This window comes from Cupressus sempervirens, chromosome 10 (assembly GCF_028749045.1).
Source record: "Cupressus sempervirens isolate cs-2001-9-10 chromosome 10, ASM2874904v1, whole genome shotgun sequence".
NCBI lineage: Eukaryota > Viridiplantae > Streptophyta > Pinopsida > Cupressales > Cupressaceae > Cupressus > Cupressus sempervirens.
In genome coordinates, this window is record NC_143127.1 from 305407938 (window position 1) to 305413633 (window position 5696).

The window sequence follows — 5696 nt, forward strand, 5'->3', positions numbered from 1 at the left end:
ATGAGATTGTTGAAGGTAAAATTATCTATTTCATCAATGTAGAGAAAAGGTTATAGAGTGATATTGTTGAGATGGTGATCATGTCAAATAATCTTACATTTGAATTTTTAAGGAATAGATGAGGAAATCCGAAATTGTCACAGTGATTGTGAAATGTGGTAAAAGTGCTAGGTTAATTCAAAGTAAATGTTATTTGTGGATTAATTGCAATGGGGAAGAAAGGTAAAAGACTGTTAAAGGCAAATGCAAACTTAATTTCTGAGATAGGCATTTTAGAAGGAGAATTAATAAATGTGAAGAAAGAAAATGGAGACTTAATTTGTGAAAAGAATCTTTTGCAAGAACTTTTTAAATCAAATTAATGACTATATAGAAGCAAATGGAGAGCTACAGGAAAAATTAAAGTTCTTGGATAATGTTAAGAAAATAAATGATGAATTAGAGGAGGAAATGAAGAAAGTAAAAGAAGAGAATTACTTGTTAAAGGATGAATTAGAGGAGAAAATTTGAAGAAAGTAAAAGAAAAAAATGACTTGTTAAAGGATGAACTAGATCAATATGTCATTGAAAGAAATGCATGTGTGAAAAAAAAATTAGTATGCGATCTTTCATGTAGTATAGATGATTTGAATTCACCACTAGAAAACCTGTGACCCTGTTGAGGTTGTTTGTGATAAAGAATATGAAGATGTGGCATCAAATACTATTAGTTGTGTTAATAAGAATGTTGGATGGAATGTAATGAAGAAAATTGGTTACAAAGGTAAAGGATTGGAAAAACATCAACAAGGAATTATAGAGCCTATTGAGCTAATAATGAGACCAAAGTATGAGGGACTAGGATATATAACAAATGAAAGAAATGATTATATGGATTTAATCAAATTTGTTCAATATAAACAATATATGAAAAGTTCAAATTGTAATAGGAAAGGGCACATGAAAGACAAGTGTTGGGATCTATATCCATGTATTCTTTGTGGATTAAAGAGTCATTGTGAAAAGACATGTTGGAACAAAGTGTAAAAAGAATTCTATGGAGAAATGCTTCAAAATGGATGTTGGATGGAGTTATGGATCAAGTTGGAAAAATATCACAGGTATGATTAAAGGTTTGTTTAGATATAAATGTTTGAGTGTGAGTGTGAACTCCCAAGAAGGATTGCAAATGGTTTGTGCAAATCAGAATCATCATCTACCAAGACATCCATGAAAAGTGAGACTTCATAAAAGAGAAAAGCATAAAGATAGTGTTTTTGTCATTATTGAAATGATATCTTTTGCTAAGTCCTTGAAGGGTTTGTGGTAATCCAAAACCATTTGTTTAGGTGAAAAACCTAAAAGTTTGCTGAAGGGTTTGTGGTAAGCCAAAACCACTTGTTTGGGTGAAAAACCCTGAAGTAGAGCTGTTGCACTAGTTGGGGAAATCCTAGTTGGGGGAAATCCCAAAATGTTAAGGGTGAACCGATTAAAAACTCAAAAGTATAATAACAAGAGGAATGGATTTTCCATAGTGATAGTAATATTGTAAATGGGTACCTCAAAAGACATAATGTCGAGACCCATCCTACTTGATCAGACTTAGCATTTTTTTTAGAAATTTGTTATTTGGATTTTGTAATTTCTCCCACTTAAAGATACATTAGTGGTAGAAATTAAGGGAGGGTGTTGGAATAATCAATACCATTGTCACTAGATCACTAGATTGCTTCAAACTAAACTACAGATTTGTTAAGAGTCCTTAACACATTTCCTAAAATATCTCCAACAGTTAAACACATGGCTAGATTGCAATAATGAACATTTCCTATTCTCCAGCCAGTAGTTGAGTAGAAGTTGAGTGCTGTCAAAAATAATAATAAAGACTCTGTCCACTACTGTACACTTGGAGGAATTCTCTTAACATTCATTTATTTCACAGTTAGCTCAAATTCTATATAAGTATAGACATTGTACCCAAATGATTATTGGAAAATGAAGAATTCTTATTCCCTCCCATCTTCTCTGTTGTAACAGATTTTTGTATATTAACTTATGCCATAGTAGTTCTTTCTATTCCTTATGGTATTGTTATTGTCAATTTCATTTTCCTTCAGATTTGCAGTAAGTCGGTAAGACTCTATTTTGACCAGTCTGGATTGAATGGATGTGAACCTTGTAACTGGAAATTTCCAATAAGAAAAATATGAGCATTGGTTGGTATGCCAACATAGATTTATTGTACTTGTATTTAAATGACAATGGTTAAGATGATGTATTCAATGCGCACAAGCTTTACTTGGTTGCCACTCCAGACAGAAAACCCCGCCATATCTCCGTACTAAACAAATGCCACGAAGAGTACATGTGAATTGTGGAAAGTAAAGAAAATGAAATAGATAAATACAGTTGCTAACAGTAAAGTCATATGGATTTCTGACCCTGTTATTTTAATATCAGTATTGCCTGCCAGCCCACCTAAAAAAAGCGAAATGACCTCTCACCTGATTTAATCCTTGAATCTATATATAGCGCCAGAAAGAAACGGACTATCACATACCAAGCCAGAAATAATTTGGCAAATACTTAGTTTGTGTGCTAAAGTTGAGATCAGACCCTGAGAGAAGAACTATTGTATGATTCTGGCAATGAAGACTTTTCATGGCCGCTTTCTGTTGCCACTTTTGGCGTTGTGGCTTACTGTGACATTTGTAGCAGCGAAACATACCGTGATTACCCGGCGCTACAAATTCAACGTGGGTTATATAAATCTATGGAATGAGTTGAATGTACTAATGTCTGGGAGAGCATTAAACATTTTTATTCTATTTTTTTAAGGTTCATTTTTGGTCAGATTATAGCCATGATTTGATCTTTTCTCTAAATACCTGCAGATCCAAATGACGAATGTGACCCGCCTTTGCACTACGAAAGCTCTCTTGACTGTGAATGGGCAATACCCGGCGCCTCCTATCGTTGCTCGAGAAGGAGATCGCGTGGTTGTGAATGTAACAAATAATGTTCAAAACAATATTAGCATACATTGGTATCTCTTCTAGTGCTCCGGCTGATCAGTTATTTACTACATAAATTTAATATTGTTCCCATCTGCTCAGTTTTTAACTTTATAACTACAATATTGTTCCTATCTCTCGTAATGTATTCCTGTGAATTGCTTAGGCATGGAATTCGGCAGCTTAGATCTGGATGGGCAGATGGTCCTGCTTATGTCACTCAGTGTCCAATTCAAACTGGGAAAAGCTACGTGTACAAATATATAGTGAAAAGGCAGAGAGGAACATTGTGGTGGCATGCCCACATCTCATGGTTGCGAGCAAGCTTACATGGGCCCATTATCATCTACCCCAAAAAGAATGCTTCTTACCCATTCCCTCGCCCACACTAGGAAGTGCCCATTGTTTTTGGTACGCCCTTTCAGTATACGTAGACAATTTGGTGTCACTGTACATAACTTTATTTCTGTATTGTTGATTTAATTGATAATAAGAACATCAACTTTGCTATTACATCAGATGTCTTTGACGAAAAAAGCTGTCTTTTGGATTACAAATTGTAGGGGAGTGGTGGAATGCGGACACTGAGACTGTTATCAATCAAGCAATGCAAAGTGGTGCGCAAGCGAATGTGTCAGATGCATATACCATGAATGGACTCCCTGGGCTTATGTACAACTGCTCTGCCAACGGTGAGTAGAGCCAGTTAAAAATGGATGAAACATAAAGAGACAAATGTTCATTTCTTTAAATGTGAGTGTAACAAATATAATGTTTACTCATGTGCAATGCAGATACATTCAGGCTCAAAGTGATCCCTGGGAAAACATACCTACTTCGTTTAGTTAATGCTGCGCTTAATAGTGACTTGTTTTTCACAATTGCCTTTCATACGTTGACCGTAGTAGAGGCGGACGCTGTGTATGTCAAGCCTTTTCAAACCAGCGTTATTCTGATCACTCCTGGTCAGACTACCAACGTCCTCTTGACAGCCATGTCTCAGCCACCCAATGCGACATTCCTCATGCTTGCAGGCCTTTTTGCTACGGGAACAGCAGCTTTTGATAACTCGACCAGTGCTGGAGTTGTAGAGTATGTCTCCAATGTCAATTCCTCCTCTCTTCCCATGATGAAGTCTACGCTTCCAGCCCCGAATGATACCTCTTTTGCCGCAAACTTCAGCCCAAAGATGAGAAGCTTAGGCAATCCAAAATTTCCAGCGGCATCTGTTCCTCAGAAGGTGGATAAACAGTTCTTCTTCACAGTTGGGTTGGGGTTGAACCCGTGCCCACAAGGACAAACATGTCAACGTCCCAACGGTACCAAGTTTACAGCCTCCATTAACAACATGTCCTTCATTCTTCCCTCCACCGCTCTTCTTCAAGCCTACTACTTCAACCAGTCCACTGGAGTTTACAATATCACTTTCCCTGACAATCCGCCATTTCCTTTCAACTACACAGGCACGCCACCTAACAACACACGGACGCTCAATGACACGAGGGTCGAAGTGCTTTCCTTTAACACCAGTGTGCAACTAGTTCTGCAGGACACCAGCACTGTGACATTCGAGAGCCATCGTCTGCATCTGCACGGCTTCAACTTCTTCATCGTGGGTATGGGTACTGGAAACTACAATGCGATCACTGACCCGGCTAACTTTAATCTGGTGGATCCTCCCGAGAGAAACACAGTTGGAGTTCCCAGTGGAGGTTCGGTGGCCCTTAGATTCCTAGCCGACAATCCAGGGATGGTAATATTCTTATTAATATTTGAGCGTGTCAAACTTGTTGATCTATATAATAGTTTACATGAATCAATCTCAAATAGAATACTTAACATTCATTGTTTCTATGTATTACTATTACTATCATTACGTAATACTAACTTCAATCGCTTATTTAATTCAAAAGATAATGTGTTTGGTTTATTTATGTAATCTTATTTAACCAATTGAATCTAATTACAGGAGTATGGTTTATGCATTGTCATCTCGACCTGCATACCAGTTGGGGATTGAAGATGGCGTGGGTTGTTTTGAATGGAAATGGTGGCAGATCTCAATCTCTTCTTCCTCCGCCCAAAGATCTTCCCTCATGTTGATCACTTAACGTAATTTCAATTCTTCCTCCACCCAAAAATTTTCTCGCATTAATCTCTTTACATGTGTCATCAAATTCACGGTGCAACGTGTGCTTAGTCTTCTAAATTTCACTGTTTCCATTTTTGTGCTTGTTTAACGGAGTGACCGAAGAAGAAACTAGAGACTATTTATGTCTCTATTCTCTAATATGCCAGAAAGAAGAATGTGTATTATTGTGGCCGCGGTATAAAGGTGTGTTCTATAATAAGAGCACCTTTTTCAAACAATTTGAATTTTTTATGAAAATGCTAGTATGGCTTTAAAATTTATAATACATTCTCTATTGGCATGACGAGTTATATGAATCCCTCTAGTATTCATGTATTACGTTGGTCGATAAAAAAAATTGTCATTTTATATTCTTTGTCTTAATAAACTATCAAATAATATTTGTTATCTTTAAAAAAAAAAAAAATCAAATAAGATTTTGATACATATATAATTGGAAAATAGATAATATATAGTTGGAAAATAGATATAAAGGCTGATTATGATTTAATCATATCTTTATAAACTATTTTGTTTGTTGTTTATTAATTTTTTAAAAAAATGGTGAAGCT

The 5696-nt window shown here is 36.1% G+C and overlaps 1 pseudogene; it reads left to right on the plus strand.

Moving 5' to 3' along the window:
- The first annotated feature begins 2615 nt into the window (after positions 1-2615).
- Positions 2616-5096, plus strand: LOC149533844 (laccase-4-like; annotated as a pseudogene).
- The last annotated feature ends 600 nt before the right edge of the window (positions 5097-5696 follow it).